This window comes from Musa acuminata, chromosome BXJ2-1 (assembly GCF_036884655.1).
Source record: "Musa acuminata AAA Group cultivar baxijiao chromosome BXJ2-1, Cavendish_Baxijiao_AAA, whole genome shotgun sequence".
In the NCBI taxonomy this organism is placed as follows: Eukaryota; Viridiplantae; Streptophyta; class Magnoliopsida; order Zingiberales; family Musaceae; genus Musa; species Musa acuminata.
The window spans coordinates 20,923,239-20,950,522 of record NC_088338.1 but is presented as its reverse complement, the minus strand read 5'-3'; positions in this window follow the sequence as shown (position 1 = coordinate 20,950,522).

The window sequence follows — 27,284 nt, the reverse complement described above, 5'->3', positions numbered from 1 at the left end:
ATTGTATGATTAATGAAAATATTAAAAAATAAAATTGGATCATGCTTACCTTTCAAATGATTTTAAAAATAATAATGAAAAATATATATTTTAGAATAAACAAACAAAATGATTTTGATTGAAAAAATGAAATCATGCTTGATAATTTAATGCATAATAATCTTGCTTAATAAGTTTATCTTTCAAAATGATGCATGATGATTTTTGTGATTTATTGGTTTTCATGGTTTTTATGATGAAATTCATTTTTCGACCCTAAACGTTGATGCACATTTTTATTTGGCATAAATGAAATAAATCACATGAATTGAAACAACTTTCTCCTAGAAAAATTTATTTTTCCTACTTTCTCAAATTTTCCAAAAAGGAGTTTGATGAATCTATTTGTATCATCTTTACGAATCTCTTAGACTTTGAAATTGATTTTGATGATTTAAATTTGAATAATTTTTTATCCAAACCATGATCTTGATTCCTTGATATTTAAAATTAAGATTTATTATGAATCAAGATTTTTCATCAATCATTCTCCGACGATTCTTCTTGGTATTTTATTTAAAGAGGAGATGTGTCAAAATGAATTATGTCTTTTGGTATTCACATGATCTCATCTTTCATGACATGATTTTTTATCTTTGTATAACTCCTTGTACTCATCACCCAATTAATTTTTTTTTTTATGATATTTTGAATGTGATGAAATGAAATTATGCATGAAATACAAATGAGAAGTTAATGATCATGCATTATAGGATGTAATGAACTTTGACATTTAGATACCATCATTTGAAAAGCTATTATCATGTTGCCAAAATGATGTATTATAAATGCTTGAGTATCATGTATGATATGCCCATAGTGATGATTGATTTATTTGTATCATGCATAAAAAATGAAATGTATGGTTGTGCATGTTTTAATTTGAAAATATAATGATGCACAAAAAGATTGATACTTACCTTTGTCGTGATTTAGAAATTGATGTAAAGGGTCTTCCCTTCTTTTTGACAATGACAAAGGGGGAGATAGCTAGCTTGCACAATTCAAGAAGAAAGCAAAAATTACACTTCTCAAAAGAGAAGAAATTGCTATCTTAAACATCACCGAGAATTGCTGGCTTGAAATCTCAAGAAAATGCAAAAATATGCTATCTTGCACATCGCAAAGAAAAGCAAATTTGCAAACCTGCACAACTCTAAATTATTGCTAGCTTGTATATTGTAAAACTTGCATATCTAAAACTTGATATCTTGAATGTTCTAAGCATGATGTAACACTTGCTAAATTTTCTAGCTTCAAATTACATGATGATAAAACTTGATATTATGTTTTTCATACAATGAGTTGAACTTATGTTTCCAAACATATGAATAGTTGGACTTCTCCTTTTGTTGATGACAAAGGGGGAGAAGTATGTTGATGTCATGCATGATTTGATCATGATATGTTGCTTGGATTTTTGAATCTAAGAGTTTCTATCAATATGCCATATTGATAGGGGGAGTTTGTTTAAACTTTGGGAGTTTGGTTAACTCCGTCATCGATTAGTTTTCATCATCAAAAAAGGAGAGATTGTTGAATCTCAGACTTTGATGATGAAACCAATCAATATGTGTTTATGTTTTAATCTGCGTTTTGAGTGACGCAGGATGCTTCGATCAGAATGAGACAATTAAATCAAGAAAAATCATGTTAGGCCGGAGGAATATATCAGAAGATTGGACGTCGGGCCAGTGGATCGGTCAACGTATCGATAGAAGGCTTCGAGCCGTGGATTTCATGCTAGTCATAGGTGCCCAGCAAGCCAATCACGTTAGTGATGGCACGTGTGACTTGATATAGAATCTTTTTGCTTATTATATTTTGGAATATATCACTTTATAACTATTGCATATATGCATATATATATTGTGATGTCTTTGGATTTGTGCAATGGGAATCGGATCGTGATGAGATCATGATAATGAGATCGATTCACCTTTAAACACAGATCCTAAATAATCCCGATCATCGGTTACTCGAGAGGGACATCGTGATAACTGGACAGACTAGTGTGCTGTATACCCGTCCATATGATGGATGCAGTTGGTCTCATAGTTGCTCGTGTAGGGACACTAGAGATACAGTACAGGTGCTCATTGGAGAATGAGTTCACTAATTGATTCGCTTACGGAATGCTGGATGGTTGATGATGCCTTATTGTCAGATAGCGATTCTGTAGTTCTAGTGGTGTATCTGGTCCTTAGACTTGAGACACCAAGGATGTCTTGTATGAGTGCTCCACTCTTTGATATTAGACTTATAGGTTTGGCTGTCCCAGATCTAGTACAGTTGGTCATTGGGAGTGGTAGTCGACCTTACGTGGGCTATTGAGTGTCGATAGAGGATCATCCACTCTCGACGTCATAAGAGGAATATACCATTGTTAGGATCGGAGCGGCACTAAAAGGGGGGGGGTGAATTAGTGCAGCGGATTAAAACTTCGATTTTAACAAAATCTTTCGTACAATAAGAACGAAACTTGAAAAGTTTAACTTGAAAGCATATTTTTAAAGTTGCACAGCAAGGGTAATAAGGAACTAAAGTAGTAAGAAGATTTGCAGTAATGTAAATGACAATAATAAAATGCAAACCAGAGATTACGCCGATTTTTAGAGTGGTTCGGTCAAATGACCTACTCCACTTGCGATGCCCCTCTTCGATGAGGCTCCCACCTTCCACTAGTAAATCTCTTGAAATGGAAGGGTAAACACCCCTCTTACAACCTTTTACAAGCAGCTCAACCTCTTACAAATTTTCAATAAGAAAGGAGGAGGAGAACTCTCTAGCAAATTGAAAACAAGACTTGCTAAGACTTTCTAAGACTTTTCTCTCAATCAAAATGCTTCTCAAAAGTTGTAACCTCAGCTGAGATTTGAGGGGTATTTATAGGCCTCAAGAGGATTCAAATTTTGGGCTCCAAAATTTGAATTCTCTTAGGGTTCCCGGTGCTGGAGGTGCAACCGCCCAGCCAGGCGGTGCCACCGCCCAGCGCTCAGGTGTTGGACGGTGCAAACGCCCAGCCAAGGAGGTGTCACCGCCCAGCCAGGCGGTGCCACCGCCTAGCACTCCGATTTCATTGGTTTGGCTTAATTTAAGCCCAAACCATATTTGACTTTGGGCCCAGTTGGCCCCTAACCAGGATATAGGATTATCTCTTAATCCTAATCCTAATTACAAGTGAACTACATAACAAAAACACATCCTAAGCAAGCTTTCAACTGCGAACGTTGAGTCTTGTTTCGGCGAGCTTTCCGACGAGCTTCTTCCGACGGACACCCATCAAGCTCCCGATCTTGTGATGACTTTAACGAGTAGCCGAGCCTTCTCGGTGATCTCCGTGAACCTCCGACGATCTCTTCGGTGAACTTCCGAAAATTCCGATAGGTTCCCGATTTCTTCTCGGTTGGTTCCGGCAGCATCTCCGACGATTCTTCAGACTCTTAAACGTCCATCGATCTTGACTCCGGTATTCTTGCTTTGTGTTTTCTGGTTATCGTAGTTAATCCTGCACACTTAACTCAATAATATGGATTAGATCAATTAACCCATCAATTGATTTCATCATCAAAATCTGAGATTCAACAATCTCCCCCTTTTTTATGATGACAATCAATTGATGACGGAGTTAAACATAACTCCCCCTATCTATATGCCATATTATGAGAAGATGAAAATACTTGAATTTCATCCATTGAATTCAAGCATAAACCGATAAGTTCTAACCGTAGAGCTTATCGTTATTCTCATTAAGCAATAGTAAATGCGAAACTTCGATGAAAATCATAAGTCAAATGATATGGGATAATTTTTACTACGATAGGAGATAAAGATTTTCAATATGAATTTCATGATATCGATGTAAGGCATGCTTTCAATATGATCAATCAATCTTGTGATATTCTCAAGGATTTTGCAAGGCATATAAGACATTCATATCACACAAGCTTTTGCAATTCATATAAGTCATGCTATTAAAATGATACAAGTCATCACTTTTCTCCCCCTTTGTCATCAACAAAAAGGGAATGAGACTTGAAGCACATAATTTATCATACAAAGATTTTATCATTGATCATACATCACTCATCTATATTATCATTGATCATACAAAGATTTTATCATTCAAAATTAAGTATGCTAAAATATTTACGCAGAGTTCATCTTAAAGGAAAATTCAACATTCATCCATATTATCAAATCTCTTCTTTTTATAAATAACAAAAATTGTAGATGTACAAAGAAGAGATTGGGATAAGAAAAAAATTTTAAGTAGTAACTCCAATAAGTCAAGATCATAGTTCGAATACAAATCCATTCAAATTCAATTCGTCAACTTGAAACTCATAATCAAGCCATCAAAATCAATTTCGAGATTCAAAATATCATAAAATCATTAATCTTGATCAGATGGAAGCGGTGTTTGACTCAAGATAGGATAAGATAATTTAACAAGTCACCGAGGAACGGAGAAAGAATGAAAAACTTTATGGAAAATCCATTCAACCAAGTTTATTCTTAGGGATAATTTAACATACCTAATTCCCATCTAATGAATTCAAATTGGTCTTCATTCAAAGCTTTTGTAAATATATCTGCTAATTGATGCTTTGTGTCAATGAATTCTAGAACAACATCATTGTTAAGGACATGATCGCGTATGAAATGATGCCTAACGTCGATGTGCTTAGTTCTAGAGTGCTGAATTGGATTTTTAGTAAGACATATGGCACTAATATGAAATGATGCCTAACGTCGATGTATTATCACATTTTATGGGAATATTTTTAAAGTGAATTCCATAGTCTTCTAATGTATTTTTCATCCAAATGACTTGTGCACAACATGCACTTGCAGCAATGTATTCGGGTTCCGCCGTAGATAGTGCAACTGAATTTTGTTTCTTGGAAGTCCAAGAAACAAGTGCATGTCCTAAAAATTGGCATGTTCCGGATGTACTTTTTTTATCTATCCTACATCCACCAAAATCGGCATCTGCATAAGCTATTAGATCGAATTTTTCAGATTTTGGATACCACAATCCTAAATTTGGAGTTCCTTTAAGATACCTAAATATTCTTTTAACACTCTTTAGATGAGATAATTTAGGATTAGATTGAAACCTAGCGCAAAGTCCTACACTAAACATAATATCTGGTCTAGTCGCGGTGAGGTAGAGTAGACTACCTATCATTCCCCTATATGTTTTTTGATCGAAATTTTCACTATTTTCATCCATATCTAACTTAGTCATAGTACTCATAGGGGTGTTTATTGCTTTTGAATTATTCATGTTAAATCGTTTTAACAATTCTAATGTATATTTGGATTGGTTAAGAAATATACCATCACTAAGTTGTTTGATTTGTAATCCTAAAAAGAAAGTTAATTCACCCATTAAACTCATTTCAAATTCATGACTCATACATTTGGCAAATGATTCACATAGTGATTCATCTGAAGAGCCAAAAATAATATCGTCAACATAAATTTGCATAATAAGAAAATTATTTTCAAAATGTTTAATAAACAATGTAGTATCAACCTTGCCTTTGGTAAAATTATTTAAAATAAGAAAGGAACTAAGCCTTTCATACCAAGCTCTAGGAGCTTGTTTCAAGCCATAGAGAGCTTTAGTCAATTTGAATATATGATTAGGAAGAAGAGAATTTTCAAATCCGGGAGGTTGTTCGACATATACTTCTTCGGAAATAAAACCATTCAAGAAAGCACTTTTAACATCCATTTGAAATAGTTTAAAATTATTACTACTAGCATAGGCAAGGAGCATCCTTATGGCTTCTAATCGAGCCATGGAAGCGAAGGTTTCTTTGTAATCGATACCTTCTTCTTGGTTGAAACCTTTGGCCACTAATCTAGCCTTGTTTCTAACCACGATACCATTTTCGTCTTGCTTGTTTCTAAAGACCCACTTAGTACCTATGACTAAGTGGTCACTTGGTCTAGGAACAAGCTTCCATACCTCATTCCTCTCAAATTGGTTCAATTCTTCTTGCATTGCAATGACCCAAAAATCATCTTTTAAGGCTTCGTCAATGCATTTAGGTTCAATTTGAGAAAGGAAAGCGGCGTTAGCACAAAAATTCTTGAAAGAAGAACGAGTTTGAACCCCTTTTGTTGTATCTCCTATAATTAGCTCCTTTGAATGAGCATCTACATACTTCCATTCTTTGGGTAAAGAAATTTCGGAAGAAGATGCATTCAAATGGCTATTTTGAGGAGGGGGTTCGTTTAAATTCAAATTATCAAAACAAAGATCATCATCAAAATCATTTTTCTTTAAATCAGAAATTTCATTAAAAACTACATGAATAGACTCTTCTATTACTAAGGTCCTTTTGTTAAAGACACGAAAGGCCTTAGAAACGGAGGAGTAACCAAGAAAAATGCCTTCATCGGATTTAGCATCAAATTTACCTAGGGCATCCTTTTCATTTAAAATGAAGCATTTACAACCGAAAACTTTAAAATAAGAAATATTTGGTTTTTTGTTATTCCATAATTCATATGGAGTTTTTGATAGAGATGGTCTTATTAGGACCCTATTCATGATGTAACAAGCCGTATTTACGGCTTCGGCCCAAAAATATTTGGGTAAACTATGTTCATTTAACATAGTTCTTGCCATTTCTTGTAGGTTTCTATTTTTCCTTTCAACTACTCCATTTTGTTGAGGATTTCTTGGAGTTGAGAAGTTATGATTGTACCCATTTACTTCGCAAAAATTTTGAAAGTCACGATTTTGGAATTCACCACCGTGATCACTCCGAATTGATGAAATCATGAAGCCTTTTTCGTTTTGAGTGAGTTTACAAAACTTAGAGAAACAATTGAAGCAATCACTTTTGTGAGCTAAGAAATAGGTCCAAGTGTATCTAGAGTAGTCATCCACAATCACAAAAGCATATTTGCTTCCACCTAGACTTGTTGTATCAATTGGTCCAAATAAGTCCAAATGGATCAATTGTAATGGTCTAGTGGTGCTAATTTGATTTTTTGGTTTGAAGCTTGTTTTTATTTGTTTGCCTAGTTGACATGCATCGAATACCTTATCCTTAATAAACTTCATATTCGGAATCCCTCGTACTAATTCTTGAGATGAGATTTTAGATATTGTTTTCATGCTTGCATGACCTAATCTCCTATGCCAAAGCCAAGCATCATCATTTACGGCGGAGAAACACATTTCATTACCTAGTTCATCAAGATTGATGGTATAGACATTATTTTGTTTTAAAGCAATCATAGTCATGTTATGATTTGGTTTTTCAATAATGCACATATTTGATTCAAATCTAACGATATAACCTTTATCGCATAGTTGACTAATACTTAAGAGATTGTGTTTCAATCCATCAACTAGTAAAACATCGTCAATGGAAAAACTAAATTTGTTACCAATAGTTCCCTTGCCAATGATTTTGCCTTTGTTGTTGTCTCCGAAGGTGACGTACACTTCTTCTTTGCTAGTGAGCATAGAGAAATGAGATGGATCTCTAGTCATATGTCTTGAGCATCCACTATCGAGATACCATCTCTTGCTCCTAGCTTGTGGGTTTGTCTACAAAAGAGGATGATTTTTAGGTACCCATTTGATTTTGGGTGCCTCAAAAATTGACCCACTAACCTTGTTATTTATTTTTGAATCCTTTATAGTTCCTTTAGGAACCCATATTAATTTTTGTGAACTAATTTTCCTAAATGGACATTTGTAGGCAATATGTCCGGATTTGCAACAGAAGTTGCATTTCATATAAGAGGAAACATGTAATGTAGGTCCTTTTATGAAAGTGGTAGGATTTTGATGTAATCCTTTTACAAATCCAAATCCATTTCTATTTGCGATGTGACCCTTGTGTGCAAGGATCATATCTAATCCTTTGCTACCAACCTTAAACTTGTTTAAGGTTTCCTTAAGAAGCAAATTTTCATTTTTTATTGCTTCTAAATGCTCACACTTAGAGCATGGAGGAGTTTGAAGACTATCAAACTTATCTTGTAGCAAAGCATGCTCTTTCTTTAAGATACTTAACTTCTTGCTAACAGTTCTACATTCATCAAATAATTCATGAAAAGCGATAGAGAGTTCTTCAAAAGATAAATCTTCATTAAATAAATCACATACCTCTTCTTCTAAAGCCATTAGCGCGTAATGAGCAACTTGCTCGGTGTTGGACTCCTCTTCTTCGGACGTGCTTGAATCATCCCATGTTGCCTTGAGCGCCTTCTTCTTTGATGTCCTCTTTTTGGCTTGAGGACAATCGTTCTTGTAGTGTCCCAGTTTTTTGCACTCATAGCAAATCACTTGGTCCTTCTTTTGTTCAAATTTATTTTTTATATTATTTTTAAGTTTGTTCTTTCTTAAATATTTTTTAAATTTTTGAGTCAAAAGTGCAATATCATTGTCACTGTCCTCATCACTTGATGTTCCTTTCAAGTGGTCTTCTTGTGATTTGAGTGTCATATCCTTCCTGTTCTTTGGAAGGGGGTTCTCGAGCTCGTCATGAGCTTGACATGTCATTTCGTAGGTCATTAGAGACCCAATGAGTTCTTCAAGAGGGAATGCTTTAAGGTCTTTGGCCTCTTGAATGGCCGTAACTTTTGGATCCCAACTTTTAGGGAGGGATCTTAAGATTTTAGTTACTAGTTCAAAGTTAGTAAAATCTTTACCAAGAGCTTTGAGTCCATTGATGACATCCGTAAACCGGGTGTACATGTCTCCGATGGACTCACTTGGTTTCATTCGGAAAAGTTCGTAAGAGTGCACAAGGATGTTGATTTTGGACTCTTTCACTCGGCTAGTGCCTTCATGAGTGACCTCAAGAGTTCTCCAAATATCAAAAGCCGAATCACACATTGAAACACGATTAAATTCGTTTTTGTCTAATGCACAAAACAAGGCATTCATAGCCTTTGTATTTAAAGCAAAAACCTTCTTCTCCGATTCATTCCATTCGCTCATCGGAAGAGAAGATTTTTGAAATCCATTCTCAACAATAGACCAAAGCTCAAATTCCATAGAAATGAGGAAAGATCCTCATGCGAGTCTTCCAATATGTGTAATCCGACCCATTAAACAAAGGTGGTCGTGCAATAGAGTGGCCCTCTTGCATGCCGGAGTAAGCCATCTCTCTTGGGTATTAAACCAAATATGAGAGATAACCTCGCTCTGATACCACTTGTTAGGATCAGAGCGGCACTAAGAGGGGGGGGGGTGAATTAGTGCAGCGGATTAAAACTTCGATTTTAACAAAATCTTTCGTACGATAAGAATGGAACTTGAAAAGTTTAACTTGAAAGCGTATTCTTAAAGTTGCACAGCAAGGGTAATAAGGAACTAAAGCAGTAAGAAGATTTGCAGTAATGTAAATGACAATAATAAAATGCAAACCAGAGATTACGCCGATTTTTAGAGTGGTTCGGTCAAATGACCTACTCCACTTGCGATGCCCCTCTTCGATGAGGCTCCCACCTTCCACTAGCAAATCTCTTGAAATGGAAGGGTAAACACCCCTCTTACAACCTTTTACAAGCAGCTCAACCTCTTACAAATTTTCAATAAGAAAGGAGGAGGAGAACTCTCTAGCAAATTGAAAACAAGACTTGCTAAGACTTTCTAAGACTTTTCTCTCAATCAAAATGCTTCTCAAAAGTTGTAACCTCAGTTGAGATTTGAGGGGTATTTATAGGCCTCAAGAGGATTCAAATTTTGGGCTCCAAAATTTGAATTCTCTTAGGGTTCCCGGTGCTGGAGGTGCCACCGCCCAGCCAAGCGGTGCAACCGCCCAGCCAAGGAGGTGTCACCACCCAGCTCTCGGGTGCTGGGCGGTGCCACCGCCTGGCACTCCGATTTCACTGGTTTGGCTTAATTTAAGCCCAAACCATATCTGACTTTGGGCCCAGTTGGCCCCTAACCAGGATATAGGATTATCTCTTAATCCTAATCCTAATTACAAGTGAACTACATAACAAAAACACATCCTAAGCAAGCTTTCAACCGCGAACGTCGAGTCTTGTTTCGACGAGCTTTCCGACGAGCTTCTTCCGACGGACACCCATTAAGCTCTCGATCTTGTGATGACTTTAACGAGTAGCCGAGCCTTCTCGATGATCTCCGTGAACCTCCGTCGATCTCTTCGGCGAACTTCCGAAAATTCCGATAGGTTCCCGATTTCTTCTCGGTTGGTTCCGGCAGCATCTCCGACGATTCTTCGGACTCTTAAACGTCCATCGATCTTGACTCCGGTATTCTTGCTTTATGTTTTCTGGTTATCGTAGTTAATCCTGCACACTTAACTCAATAATATGGATTAGATCAATTAACCCATCAATTGATTTCATCATCAAAATCCGAGATTCAACAACCATGTGTTCTTGCTCAAACAAATCCCTGGCCAAGGTCATTCGGGTTGAGAGAGAAAGAGTTCTCCGGGAGAATCCGATTAGAGCGAGACTCGAGTAGAAACCGTATGGGTCTGACAACACCATGCTCAATATACAGTCTCTGGGATATTAGATGGATGAGGGACTATAGGTAGACGGTAACTGAGGACAGATAGGTCCAATGGATTGGATTCCCTTGTATCGTCTTGGGACTACGGCGTAGTGGCCTAGTACATCCGTAGTCGATGAGTCAAGTGAATTATTATAGAGATAATAATTCACTAAGTTAGAAGGAGTTCTGACAGGTATGACTCACGGCCAGCTCGATATTGGGCCTAGAGGGTCACATACATATAGTAGGCATTACGATGAGTAGAGGTTCGGATATGAGATATCCGATGGAGCCCTTGTCTTATTGGATATCCAATAAGCCCCTGAATTATTGGATCCCATGGACGAGATCCAATAAGAGCCCATGAGAGATTATTGGATAGAGATCCACTAATCTAAAAGGCTTGGGTTATTGGATGCAGATCCAATACCCACTAGGCGAGGATCCATTAGGGTTTGACAGGGAACCTCTATAAATAGGAGGGATTCAGAGCCTTATAGGCTAGAGCCTTTGCTTGCCTCTCCTATTCTCCTCCCCCTCTCCACCTCAGAGTAGGCCTGGAGTTTTGAGAAGTGTCGTCGCAGCCCTACTATGTGGATCACCGCTAGAGAGGAGGATGCTTGACCTCCTTCACCCTTTCCTAAAGATCTGCAAGGAAACAGGGATATACGATCTCCCTAGGTAATATAATCTACTCTATACGCAGTTTTAAGTTTCGCGGATTTTGCGCACCAATCTTCGCACGACGACGAACATCTCTTTGGGAATCAGGGATTTTGTTTTCTTGTTCTTTCGCTACGCATGTGATGTTGCCCCCGAGATTTCCCAATATTTCGGCATCGGGCCAAGAAGAGCGGATATTGCATCAAGGATATCAGAGTTGAAGAGTCAACTGGCCAATTGGGCAATAGGCTGCAAGAGAGGACGATGGGCCGAGGAATCGGACGAAGCGTCGAGGGACCAATGACAAGCCGGACAACTTGATTAATGCTTAATATTAATTGTCTAGATCGAAGTATGTTTTTACATGTGCAGGATTAACTATGATAGTAAGGCATGAAGCAAAATAAAGTCTCGGAGTCAAGATCGAGATCACGTTGGGAGTTCGAGAGTTCGTCGGAAGTTCGGATGTTCGTCGGAAGTTCTATCGGAACCAGCCAAGAAGTCTTAGAGCTTGCCAAAGAAGCTTGTTGGAACTCGCCAAGAAGATCGTCGTGAAGTCCAAGAGCTTGCCGGGAGTCCTTCGGAACGTTACCGAGAGATCGTCGGAAGTTCCCTGGAAGATCGCTGGAAGCTCACCGGAAGAATAGACATAGGGGACTTGTTTAGCTTCGCAAATGTCTTAGGATTTCGTAGGTAGCACGTAATTGGGCTTGGATTTGGGCCAACCCAATTAGGGGCCACCTAGGCTCATGTAAGAATTGTGTTGGGCCCAATAAGAGGCCCAAACAGTGCCCCAAGAAGTCTCACCGTCATGGCATAGTCTTCGAGACTGTGTCAGGCGGTGGTACTGCTAGTCTGGGCGATTGTACCGCCCCTAGCAGGGTGCCAAGTGGTGGTACCACTAGTCTGGGTAGTGGTATCACCCAGCACTGCCCCCCAGGCGATGGTACCGCCAGACCTGGGCGGTGGTACCGCCCGTGCCCGGGGAACCCAATATGGGAAAGTTTTAGGCTCCAAGTTTGAATCAAATTAAAGCCTATAAATACCTCTCTCATCCCTGGTTAAAAAATATAAGCATAGAGAGTTTAAAAAGAAAGAAACATTGCTAAAATCTTGTGTGATCTCCTCTTCCTCTTCTAAGTGTTAGACTAGTTTGAGAGAGGAGTAAGTGAGTGCTTGTAAGGGTTATCTCTTAAATCCGATAAAAGGAGAAGAGGGGTGTTAAAGGTGATTGGCCTTTGCCTATTGAAAGAAGGCCTCTAGTGGACGTCGGTGATCTCGTCGGAGGAGGAAGCTGAAAGTGGATGTAGGTCACATTGACCGAACCACTCTAAAACTGCCATGTTCTCTGCTTTGCATTTTATTCTTGCTATTACTTTACTTCAAACCTCTTTAAGTCCTTACTGCCTTCAATTCATTTACGAACGTGTTTCATATTAAGATATTTACGAAATAGTCTTACGTTGGAAACCGATTTTTTCGAAATGAAGTTTTTGAAAACGTGATTTTACCACTGCACTAATTTACTTCCCCTCTTAGTGCCGACCTCTTGATCCTAACAATCTCCCCCTTTTTTATGATGATAACCAATTGATGACGAAGTTAACCTTAACTCCCTCTATCAATATGTCATATTGATAGAACTCTTGGATTCAAAAATCTAAGCAACATGTTATCATAAAATTATGCATAAATTCATCATACTTCTCTCCCTTTGTCATCAACAAAATGGAGAAGTACAACTATCAAGTGTTTGAGATATGATTTCAAATCATTGCATTTATCATCATACAAGCTAGCAAGTTTTTTGCAAATTTTTTACACTTCTTGATATATACAAGATAGCATGTGTTTACATCTACTAACATGCAAGCTAGCATTTTTGCATTTCTAGCAATTATTTATCCATGCAATTTGCAAGCTAGCAAATTTAGTAAGTTTTACATAATTTTGGAACATGCAAACTAGCAAATTTTACACATATAAAAGTTGGCAAAATTTTTACATCTTTTGAGATGAGCAACCTTTTGGCTTCTCTGTATGATGTGCAAACTAGCAACTTTTTGTTTCTTCTTGAAGTATGCAAGCTAGCTAGCAAGATAGTAAAATTTGCTCCCCCTATGTCATTGTCAAATAGAATGGAAGAATACAATGTTGTAATTCTTTTCCCTTTTAGTAAATAACAAAAAGAAACATAGGAGTTCAAAAACAAGATCTTGATTCATAGAAATATCTCATGTATCAAATATAGATAAATCAATATCATGATTTGGATAAAGAAAATAAATCTTAAACCCTAAAGTGTTCTTGTAAAAAATGTCAAGTCATCATCATTATCACGTTGGGCATGATACTAAATCAATAAATTTTCAAATCAATATTACTTTGGTATGCATGATACGGAAACATGGTTTTAAGTCTTCAATATATAACATGCATAATTTCAAACCATTAATTTTTATCCTTACTTCATGCATGATACCAAAAATAAATCAATTATCACTATAAGCATATCATACATGATACTGAGACATTTAAATTTTTAAGCATTTATCACTTTATGCATTAAATCAATATTTTGATCATGATACCAAATATTTTAACATTTTCATTATTACATCATCAAGCATGATTTTATTAAATATAGAGTATTTTTGATAAAAATCAATTTGTTTATTGTAGTAATGCATTTTCAATCAAAATGATTAGGTGAATCTAACTCTTCATGCTTAGTCTTCCATACAAAAGCCATGCATCATCATTTATAATCGAAAAGCAATATGGAAAACATGCAATTACCAAGAATTAATATTATTTGGTGTACAAGCATTATTACAAAACATGCAATTACCATGATCATATATATATATATATATATATATATATATATATATATATATATATATATATATATATACATATAACTAATCATGAAAAGCACTTAGTAATTTCATGGTAAGGAAAATGAGATTCGATTGAGTCACTTACCTTGTTGACGAAAGCCGTCAAAGCGCAGTTCGCCACCTTGCCCTTGTTGGTTTGCTCCTCGTCTTCGGATAAGCTCAATTCGTACCAAAGTGCTTCATTCTTCTTGCATTCATAGTAAGTAGTTGCGTTCTTTTTAAGTTTATTTTTGTTCTTAGATTCTTGTTTTAAGAATTTTTTAAGCTTTATAGTCAAGAGTTCAAAGTCATCATCACTTGAGCTTTCGCTTGAGTGGTCTTCAATTATTCTAAGTGTGAAATCCTTCATGTTCTTTGGAAGGTTGTTCTATGTTCATTTTGTGTCATATAACTCATTTCATAGGTCATTAGAGACCCAATAGGTTCTTCGAGTGAAAAATAGTTTAAGTTCTTTGATTCTTATATTGCCGTTACTTTCGAATCCCAATTTTTAAAAAGTGATTATAAAACTTTATTCATAAGTTCAAAATTTGAAAAACTTTTACCAAGAGCTCTTAGACTATTGATGAAATCCGTAAAACGGGTGTATATATTTCCAACAGTCTCGCTTGGTTCCATACGAAATAATTCAAAATCATGATTCAAAATATTTATTTTAGAGTCTTTAACTCTACTAATGCCTTCATGTGTGATTTCGAGAGTGTGCCAAATATCGAAAGTAGTTTCGCAAGTAGAAACCTAATTGAATTCATTTTTGTCTAAGGCGCAAAATAGAGCATTCATAGCTTTAGCATTTAAAGAAAAAGTTTTCTTCTCCAAATCATTCCATTCGTTAATTAGAGTAGAAGACTTTTGAAAACCGCTTTCAATAATATTCCATAAATTCAAATCCATAGAAAGCAAGAAAACTCTCTTTCGAGTTTTTCAATAAGTGTAGACCATCCAATTGAATATGGGAGGATGAACGATAGAAAAGCCCTCTTAGAATTCGAAAAGAGTCATTTCTCTTAAGTTTTAAACCAAACGAGAAATATGTGGCTCTGATACCAGCTGTTAGGATCGAGTCGGCACTAAGAGGGGGTGAATTAGTGTAGCAGATAAAGTTGGATCAGTTCTAAAAAATTCTTTCATTTAATTAAAATCAATTTCGGAAAGATGTTAACTTGAAACACGTTTGTAAGAGTGTGCAGCTAAAGTAATGAGGAAATATGGTAGTTTGCGATAAAAATAAATGGAAAAGCAGAAATGCAAACTGAGTTTTATAGTGGTTCAGTCGTTGTGACCTACATCCACTCCCGATTCCTCTTCCGTCGAGGCCATTGGCATCCACTAGCGACCTTCCTTCAATGGGCAAAGACCAACTACCCTTTTACACTCTTTCTCCTTTTCATGGGTTTAGCAGACACCCCTTACAATCTCTCTTTCTTTGACCTCACTTCTCCCTTTAGAAGAACTTTCTAAATACTAGGAAGAAGGGACTCTAAATCCTACGAGAGTTCCTAATTTTTCTTTCCCCTTTTTCAACTCAATTTCGTGCTCAATTCTTGTGTATGTTAACTAGGGATGAGAGGGGTATTTATAGGCCTCAAGTGGATTCAAACTTGAAGACTAAAAATGTTTCATTCCCGATTTTCAGGGTACTAGCAGTTCCACCACCTAGTCTAGCGGTACCACCGCCTGACACAATCCCGGAGACTATGCCACGACAGTTCCACTTGTTGGGTCACTATTTGGGCCTTTCACACTACCTAACACAGCCCAAACATGGGCCCAATTTGCCCCTAATTGAGTTGCCCAATTCTAACCCAATTATGTGCTAACTATGAATTTTAAGGCATGCACTAACCTAAATAAGTCTAGTAAGTCTAGGTTTCTTCCGGTGATCTTCCGACAAACTTCTGACAATCTCTCGGAAATGTTCCAACGGACACTCGGTAAGCTCCTAGACTTCACAATGATCTTCTTGGTGAGTTTAGATGAGCTTCTTTGGCAAGCTCCTAGAATTCTCAGTCAATTCCGATAGAACTTCCGACGAACGTCCGGACTTCCGACAAACTCTCAAACTCCCAACGAAATCTTGTTCTTGACTCCGGGACTTCATTTTGCTTTATGCCTTCATCACTATTATAGTTAATCCTGCACACTTAAAACCGACTTCGATCTATGCAATTGTTTATAAAGCAAATCAAATGTTGTCTGGTATGTCATTGGTTCATCGACGCTTTATTTGATTCTTCGGCGCATCGTCCTCTCTTGCGGCCTATTGCTCGATAGGCTAGTTGACCTCCGTAACTCTGATTTTCTTGGTGTAATTTTCACTTTTCTTGGTGCAATTTTTGCTCTTCTTGGCCCGATGCCTGAACCCATAGCTCGAAGCCTCCTACCGATACGTCGACCGATCCTTCGGCTCGACGTCCAATCTTCTTACATGTTTCTCTTCGGCTCAAAATGATTCTTCCTACTTTAATTATCTCTTCCTGATTAAAACTTCCTACGTTACTCAAAGCGCAGATCAAATCATAAATACTATCAATTAGTTTCATCATCAAAATCTGATATTCAATAAGGACAATGCACCAAAGAATCGGATGAGGCGTTGATGAACCAATGACATATCGGACAACATTTGATTTAGCTTTATAATAATTTTCTAGATCGAAGTAGGTTTTAGGTGTAATTGGGTTAGAATTGGGCCAACTCAATTAGGGGCCAATTGGGTCCAAGTTTGGACGGCGTTAGGCCAAGCTAAAGGCACAAACAATGACCCAACAGGTGGAACCGTCGATGACATAGTCTTTGAGACTATGTCAGGCGGTGGTACCACTCACACACAATCTCCGAGACTGTGTCAAGCGATGGTACCACTAAACTAGGTGATGGTACCGCTAGTGGCAAGGTGTCATACAGTGGTACCGCTAGACTAGGTGATGGTACCACCCAATGTCAGTGCTGCAAATGATGGTACCGCACAGCACTGGCGGTGATACCGCCAGTACCCAGAAGACCCGGGATGAGATTAGTTTTGGCTCCAAGTTTGAATCCATTTAGGGAGGAGTGAGTTCTTGTAAAAGTTTGTCTCCTAAACTTGTGAAAAGGAGAAGAGGGGTATAAAAGGGTAGTTGATCTTCGCCTATTGAAAGAAGATCAATAGTAGAAGTCGGTGGCCTCGAGTGAAGAGAAATCGGGAGTAGATATAGGTCACGATGACTGAACCACTATAGAAATCTAGTTTATATTTTCATTTTGCTTTTTACTTTCATTATAAACTGCTTTACATTCACTACACGTCTATATGCTTTCAAGTTTAACATCTTTCTAAAATGATTTTATTGAACTAGATTTTCGACTCAATGTGATTTTTATCGCTGCACTAATTCACCCCCCCCCCCCCCCTATTAGGGTTAGGAACGAGTAGGCACTAAGAGAGGGTGGTGAATTAGTGCAGCGGTAAAAATTACATCGGTTTAAAAAATCTTCGTACGTTGAAAACCTAGTTCGGAAACTTGAAAGTGTAGGCGAGTGCAAGCATAGTAAAAGCATAGTAAAGAGGAGACGCAGTTTGCTATAAAAGTAAAGTGCTCAAAGGAAACGCAAACTAGATTTTTATAGTGGTTCGGTCGTCGTTACCTACATCCACTCCGTCGATTCCTCTTCCGTCGAGGCCAACGACATCTACTATCGATCTTCCTTCAATAGGCGAAGACCAATCACCTTTTACAACTTGATTCTCCTTTTACCGGGTTTAGGAGATAACCCTTATACCCCCACTTACTCCACGCTCAAACTATTCTAACACTTAGAACTTTGAGAGGAGTTTCACACATAATTGCAACAAAGTTTTCTTTCTTTTTTTGCTCTCAGTTGTGTGTATCTTAACCAGGGATGAAAGGGGTATTTATAGGTTTCAATTTAATTCAAACTTAGAGCCTAAAAACATATAATCCCTGGTTTCCCGGGTATGAGCGGTACCACCGCCTGGTAACCTAACATTGAGTGGTACCATAGCTTGACAGAGCTCGGAGATCGAGCTCTAGCGGTACCACCGCCTGACAAGGGCGGTACCACCGTTGGCAGCATTTACTACTAGCGGTTCCACCGCCCAGACCACCTAGGAGATTGAGTCTCCCAAGCGGTGCCACCGTCGGCCCTGGCGGTGCCATCATCGACCAGGATTTTAGCATCCTGGTTGGGCCTTGAATCCCAACTTCAAGCCCAATTGACCCTAATAGAGTTGATGGGATTACCTCTCAATCCCAAATCTAATTATGTGCTAACTATGATTCCTAAGACATATTCTAAGCAAAATAAGTCCAGTTTCTTTCGGTGAGCTTCCGGGGATCTTTTGGCGAACATCCGACGATCTCTCGATAATGTTTCGGCGGACTCCCGGTAAGCTCCTGGACTTCACGACGATCTTCTTGGTGAGTTTCGATGAGCTTCTTTGGCAAGCTCCTGGACTTCTCGGTTGGTTCCGACAGAACATTCGACGAACGTTCGGACTTCCGACGAACTCTTGAACTCCCAACGAAATTGCATTCTTAACTCCGGAACTTCATTTTGCTTTATGCCTTGCTATCATAGTTAATCCTATATACATAAAAATATACTACAATCTAGACAATTATTATTAAGCGTGAATCATATTGTTCGGCATGACATTGGTCCATCAACGCTTCGTCTGATTCTTCTACGCATCCTCCTCTCTTGCAGCCTATTGCCCAATCAGCCAGTTAACCTCCGTAACTCCGATATCCTTGGCGCAATATCCGCTCTTCTTGGCCCGATGCCCAAATCCATGGCTTGAAGCCTTCTGTCAATACATAGATTGATCCTCCAACATGACGTCCAATCTTCTGACATGTTTCTCTGGCCCAACATGATTCTTCCTGCTATAAATGTCTCTCCTTGATCGAATCTTCTTGCATCACTCAAAACACATATCAAATCATAAACACTTATCAATTGGTTTCACCATCAAAATACGAGATTCAATAATGACCCCTTTTTTATGATGACAACCAATTGATGAAGGAGTTAACCTTAACTCCCCCTATCAATATGCCATATTGATAGAACCTTGAATTCGAGCTGAATTAAAGTCATTACAAATTTTGTCATGAATATTTATAATACATCATCATGCATAACATGATTATACTTCTCCCCCTTTGTCATTAACAAAAAGGAGAAGTATAACTTTCAAGTGTTTGGAAATATAAGTTCAAATCATCGCATATTAAACATAATCTTCAGTTTTATCATCATGCAAGCTAGCAATAATTTTACAACATTTTCAAACATTCAAGCTAGCAATTTTGAGATGTTCAAGAAAGCAACTCTTGCTTCTTGAAATATATAAGTTTGTAAATTTTGCTAGATATGCAAGTCAGCATGTTTTGCTTCTTGAGATAAGCAAGATAGCACTTCTTTCTCCATGCAATTTGCAAGCTAGCAAATTTTTGCTTCTTTTTCAATGTTTGAGCCAGCAATTTTGATTCCTTTCCAAAGTGCAAGTTTCTAAATTTTCCAAGATGAGCTAGCAATATTTCTCCCCATTTGTTAATGTCAAAAAGAAGGGAAGTATACAATGTTGTAATTCTTTTCCCTTTATAATAATTTTCAAAGCATCACAAAGTAAACAACAAAAATGAATGTCAAAAGATCATATAACATTTTTGACAAGTTTCTTCTTTTGTAAATAGAAAGCATGATAGGAAAATAATCTTGATTCAAAAAGAAGATTCAAGTCTAAAATTCGAGAAATCAAGATCATGATCTGTAAAAGTATGTATAAGGAGAGTTTATGCATTTTTTACAATTTGGCTAAATTTAACATTCCAACTAGCAATTTTCTTTCTCCCCTTTATTGTAATCAAGGAAGAAGTAGAGTGGAAGAATACAATTTTTACATCAATGCTCTACTTATAACATGAGATTTACAACCACAAATACAAATGAATTTACACATCATGTCATGAAAGATAATACCAAATATCATGTGAATACTAATAGACATGATTCATTTTCATAAGTATTCTCTTTAATAAAATACTAGAAGTCATTCGAGAATAAAAGTGAGGGATCTTGATTTATATAAAGAAATTATCAAGTTTTGATTCCGAGAATTCAAAATCAATGATATAGATAAAGATTTTCCTATAGCAAATAAAGTCATGAGAGAACACAAATGATCTCGATTCATAATAATTCTTAATTTGTAAATATCAAGGAATATAGATTGGATAAAAATTTATTCAAATTTAAATCATTAAATCATCAAAATCACTTTCATAGCTCGAGAGATTCAAAATAATATAAATAGATTTATCAATCTCTTATTTGAAACTCAATAAGATAGAAAAATATTTTGAGAAAAATATTTTCCTCTTCATAGTTGTTTCAATTCATGTGATTTATTTCATATGGGCATGCCTTTGTCATTTATACCAAACAAAATTATGCATAATTTTTAACACCGAAAAAACACTTTCATTACGGCAAAGATCGATAATCCATACATCACAAAAATCATCATGCATAATTTTGAAATATAAACTTATTAAGCATGATCTCAAATCATCATTACTTTGGGTATGACATCAAAATATAGTTTCAAGTTTTCATGGTATAACATGCACAATTTCACATTAAGCATGATATCAAACCACGTAACATTTTCATTAAGACATCAAGATATATATTATTTATTCTTAAAAATATACATAGGATTATCATTACATTTAAATCTAACATTTTATTCTTTTATCACGAAACATGTAATTTTCATAATCATTACTAGAAGGATAAGCATTATTTCAATTTTTTTATATTTTTGGTACATTATTAAACATGTAATTTTTAAAATAATTTTTCTAAACTAAATTAAAAATAACTCATGCTAAAGGATCATGTAATTTTGAAATAAATTAAAAAAAATTTGGTTATCTCGTCGTTGAAAACTGTTAAGGCGTAGTTTGCCACCTCGCCTTTGTTGATTTTCTTCTCGACTTCGGAGGAGCTCGATTCATCCCAAAGTGTATCCTTCTTCTTGCGTTCATAGCAAGTAGTTATGTTCTTTTTGTTCTTTAATTTTTGTTTAATGAACTTTTTAAATTTTATAGTGAGAAGTTCAAGTTCACCATCACTTGAGCATATGCTCGAGTGGTCTTCGATTGTTTTTAGTCTAAAATCCTTCCTGTTATTTGGAAGGTTGTTTCAAGTTCGTTTTATGCCATATTGGTCATTTTGTAGGTCATTAAATTCCTGATAAGTTTTTCGATCAAAAAAATATTCAAAATTTTTTATTCTTGAATAGTCGTTACTTTTGAATTCTAATTTTTAGAAAGTGATCGTAAAACTTTACTAACAAGTTCAAAATTCAAAAAAGTTTTATCAAGATCTTTTAAACCATTGATGCCATTCGTAAAATGGGTGTACATGTAAATAACAATTTCGCTTAGTTTCATTCGAAATAGTTCAAAATCATGCATTAAAATATTGACCATAGAATCTTTAACTCTAGTAGTGCCTTCGTTTGTGATTTCAAAAGTGTGCCAAATATCGAAAGCGGTTTCACAAGTAGAAACACTATTAAACTTAGTTTTATCTAAGCCACAAAATAGGGCATTCATTGCCTTTGCGCTAAGTGAAAAAGTCTTCTTCTCCAAATCATTCTAATGGTTTATTGGAAGAGAAGACCTTCAAAAACCATTTTCAATAATATTCCATAAATTTAAATCCAAGGAAAGCAAGAAAGCTCTCATTCGAGTTTTCCAATTTGTATAGTCCATCCCATTGAACAAGGGAGGACGAATGTGAGAGTGACCCTTTTGAAAGCCGAAAAGAACCATTTCTCTTTGGGTATTAAACCAAATGAGAAAAATGTGGCTCTAATACCAACTGTTAGGAATGAGTCAGCACTAAGAGGGGGGGTGAATTAGTACAACGGTAAAAATTACGTCAGTTAAAAAAATCTTCATACGATGAAAATCGATTTCAGAAACTTAAAAGTGTTTGCGAGTGTAGGTGTAGTAAAAACACAGTAAAGAGGAGAGGCAGTTTGCTATAAAAGTAAAGTGCTCAAAGGAAACGCAAACCAAATTTTTATAGTGGTTCGGTCGTCGTGACCTACATCCACTCCGTCGATTCCTCTTCGGTCGAGGCCATCGGCATCCACTATCGGACTTCGTTCAATAGGCGAAGACCAACCACCTTTTACAACTCGATTATCCTTTTACTAGGTTTAGGAGATAACCCTTACACCCACACTTACTCTTCTCTCAAACTATTCTAACACTTAGAACTTTGAGAGGAGTTTCACACACAATTGCAACAGAGTTTTCTTTCTTTTTTTGCTCTCAGTTGTGTGTATCTTAACTAGGGATGAGAGAGGTATTTATAGGCTTCAAGTTGATTCAAACTTGGAGCCTAAAAACATCTCATCCCAGGTTTCCCGGATACAGGCGGTACCATCGCCTATGTTGGGCGGTACCACCGCCTGATAGAGCTGGGAGAGACCGAGCTATAGCGATACCACCGCTTGACAAAGCTCAAAGACCGAGCTCTAGCGGTACCACCTCCAGAGAGGGGTGGTACCACCGCCTGATAGGGGCGGCACCACCGTAGTCAGCATTTCATGCCAGCGGTACCACTGCCCTTACCACTTGGGAGACTAACTCTCCTAAGCGGTGCCACCACCGGCCAGACTAGTTAGGCCTTGAATCCGGCCCAAACCAGCCCAACTTCGGGCCAATTGACCCCTAATAGAGTTGATGAGATTACCCATCAATCCCAACTCTAATTATGTGCTAACTATGATTCCTAAGACATATTCTAAGCAAAATAAGTTCGGTTTCTTCCGGCGAACTTTCGACGATATCTCGGTAATGTTCTGGTGGACACCCGGCAAACTTCAGGACTTCATGATGATCTTCTTGGTAAGTTTCGATGACTTGGCAAGCTCTTGGACTTCTCGGTTGGTTCCAGCAGAACTTCCGATGAACTCTCGAACTCCCAACAAAATCACGTTCTTGACATTGGAAATTCATTTTGCTTTATGCCTTGATATCGTAGTTAATCCTGCATACATAAAAACACACTATGATCTAGACAATTATTACTAAGCATGATTCATTTCGTCCAGCATGTCATCGGTCCATCGACGCTTCATCCGATTCTTCGGCGCATCATCGTCTCTTGCAGCCTATTGCCCAATCGGTAATTGACCTCTACAACTCCGATATCCTTAGCGCAATATCTGCTCTTCTTGGCCCGATGCCCGAATCCATGGCCTGAAGCATTCTATCGATGCGTCGATCGATCCTCCGGCCCGACGTCTAATCTTCTAACACGTTTCTCCAGCCCAACATGATTCTTCCTGCTTTAAATATCTCTCCTTGATCGAAGATTAATTCGTCACTCAAAGCACATATCAAATCAAAAATACTTATCAATTGGTTTCATCATCAAAATATGAGATTCAATAATCTCCCCCTTTTTGAGGATGACAATCAATTGTTGAAGGAGTTAACCTTAACTCCCCCTATCAATATGCCATATTGATAGAACTTTGAATTTAAGCTAAATTCAAGTCATTGAAAATTTCATCATGAATATTTGCAACACGTCATCATGCATAACATGATTATACTTCTCTCCCTTTGTCATCAACAAAAAGGAGAAGTGTAACTTTCAAGTGTTTGGAAATATAAGTTCAAATCAATGCATACTAAACATAATCTTCAGTTTTATCATCATGCAAGCTAGCAATAATTTTACAAAATTTTAAAACATACAAGCTAGTCTTGCTTCTTGAAATATACAAGTTTATAAATTTTGCTAGGTGTGCAAATTAGCATGTTTTGCTTCTTGAGATAAGCAAAATAGCACTTCTTTCTCCATGCAATTTGCAAGCTAGCAAATTTTTTCTTTCATTTCAACGTTTGAGCTACCAATTTTGCTTCCTTTGCAAAGTGCTAGTTTCTAAATTTTGCAAGATGAGCTAGCAATATTTCTCCCCATTTGTCAATATAAAATAGAAAGGAAGAATACAATGTTATAATTCTTTTCCCTTTACAACATTTTTCAAAGCATGACAAAGGTAAACAACAAAAATGAATGTCAAAAGATCATATATCATTTTTGATAAGTTTCTTCTTTTGTAAATAGAAAGCATGATAGGAAAATAATCTTGATTCAAAAAGAAGATTCAAGTCTAAAATTCGAGAAATCAAGATCATGATCCATAAAAGAATGTATAAGGAGAGTTTATGCATTTTTTGCAATTTGGCTAAATTTAACATTCAAACTAGCAATTTTCTTTCTCCCCTTTATTGTAATCAAAGAAGTAGAGGGGAAGAATACAATTTTTACATCAATGCTCTACTTATAACATGAGGTTTACAACCACAAATAAGGTTTACAACCACAAATACAATGGAATTTATACATCATGTCATGAAAGATAATATCAAATATCATGTGAATACTAATAGACATGATTAATTTTCATAAGTATTGTCTTTAATAAAAAACAAGAAGTCATTCAAGAATAAAAGTAAGGGATCTTGATTTATATAAAGAAATTATCAAGTTTTGATTATGAGAATTCAAGATCAATGATATAGATAAACATTTTCCTATAGCAAATAAAGTCATGAGAGAACACAAATGATCTTGATTCATAATAAATCTTAATTTATAAATATCAAGGAATCAAGTTCATGATTTGGATAAAAATTTATTCAAATTTAAGTAATCAAAATCACTTTCATAGTTCAAGAGATTCAAAATAATATAAATAGATTTATCAATCTCTTATTCCAAACTCAATAAGATAGAAAAAAAAATTTTGAGAAAAATATTTTCCTCTTTATAGTTGTTTCAATTCATGTGATTTATTTCATATGAGCAAACCTTTGTCATTTATACCAAACAAAAATATGCATCATTTTTAAAACCGAAAAAGCACTTTCATTATGGCAAAGATCGATAATCCATAAATCATAAAAATCATCATGCATAATTTCGAAATATAAACTTATTAAGAATGATCTCAAATCATGGCATGACATCAAAATATGGTTTCAAGTTTTTAAGGTATAACATGCACAATTTCATATTAAGCATGATATCAAACCTCTTAATATTTTCATTAAGACATCAATATACATATTATTTCTTCTTAAAAATATACATAGGATTATCATTACATTTAAATCTAACATTTTATTCTTTTATCATAAAACATTCAATTTTCATGATCATTACAAGAAGGATAAGCATGATTTCTTTTTTTTTTGTATTTTCAAAACATTATTAAACATGCAATTTTCAAAAAAAAATTTCTATACTAAATTAAAAATAACTCATGCTAATGCATCATGTAATTTCGAAATAAATTAAGGGAATTTTGGTTATATTGTCATCGAAAGCTGGTCAGACGTAGTTTGCCACCTCGCCTTTGTTGATTTTCTTCTCCTCTTCAGAGGAGCTCGATTCATTCCAAAGTGCTTCCTCCTTCTAACGTTCATAACAAGTAGTTGTGTTCTTTTTGTTCTTTAATTTTTGTTTCATGTACTTTTTAAATTTCATAGTGAGGAGTTCAAGTTTATCATCACTTGAGCTTATGCTCGAGTGGTCTTCAATTGTTTTTAGTTTGAAATCCTTCCTTTTCTTTGGAAGGTTGTTCTCAAGTTCGTTTTATGCCACATTAGTTATTTCGTAGGTCATTAAAGACCTGATAAGTTCTTCGATCAAAAAAGCATTCAAATTTTTTTATTCATGAATAGCCGTTACTTTCGAATTCTAATTTTTAGAATGTGATCGTAAAACTTTACTAACAAGTTCAAAATTCAAAAAAAGTTTTTCCAAGAGTTTTTAAACCATTGACGACATCCGTAAAATGGGTGTACATATCAACAATGGTTTCGCTTGGTTTCATTCGAAATAGTTCAAAATCGTGCATTAAAAAATTGACCTTAGAATCTTTAACTCTAGTAGTGCATTTGTTTGTGATTTCAAGAGTGTGCCAAATATCAAAAGTAGTTTCACAAGTAGAAATCCGATTAAACTCAGTTTTATCTAAGGCGCAAAATAGGGCATTCATAGCCTTTGCATTTAGAGAAAAAGTCTTCTTCTCCAAATCATTCCAATGGTTCATTAGATAAGAAGACCTTCAAAAATGATTTTCAACAATATTATATAATATAAATTCAAGGAAAGCAAGAAAACTTACATTCGGGTTTTTCAATTTATGTAATCCATCCCATTTAACAAAGGAGGATGAATGAGAGAGTGACGCTCTTGAAAGCCGAAAAGAGTCATTTCTCTTTGGGTGTTAAACCAAATGAGAAAAACGTGGCTTTGATACCAACTGTTAGGAACAAGTCGCCACTAAGGGGGGCGTGAATTAGTGCAGCAGTAAACTTGAAAGCGTATGTGAGTGTAGGTGTAGTAAAAGCACAGTAAAGAGGAGAGGCAATTTGCTATAAAAGTAAATTGCTCAAATGAAATGCAAACCAGATTTTTATAGTGGTTCGGTCATCGTGACCTACATCCACCACGTTGATTCTTCTTCCGTCGAGGCCACCGGCATCCACTATCGGTCTTCCTTCAATAGGCAAAGACCAACCACCTTTTACAGCTCGATATCCTTTTACCGGGTTTAGGAGATAACCCTTACACCGCCACTTACTCCTCTCTCAAACTATTCTAATACTTAGAACTTTGAGAGGAGTTTCACACACAATTGCAACAGAGTTTTCTTTCTTCTTTTGCTCTCAGTTATGTGTATCTTAACCAAGGATGAGGGAGGTATTTATAAGCTTCAAGTTGATTCAAACTTGGAGCATAAAAATATCTCATCCCGGGTTTCCCGAGTATGGGCTGTACCATCGCTTGTGCTGGCAAGTACCAGTGCTTGGCATCCTAACACTAGGTGGCATCACTGCCTGACAAGGGCAGTACCACCGCTGGCAGCATTTAATGCCAGTAGTAGCACTGCCCAGTCCACTTGGGAGACTAAGTCTCCTAAGCGACGCCACTGCCGGTCAGGCTTTCGGCATCCTAGTTAGGCCTTGAATCCGGCCCGCCCCTAACAGAGTTGATGAGATTACCTCTCAATCCCAAATCTAATTATGTGCGAACTATGATTCCTAAGACAT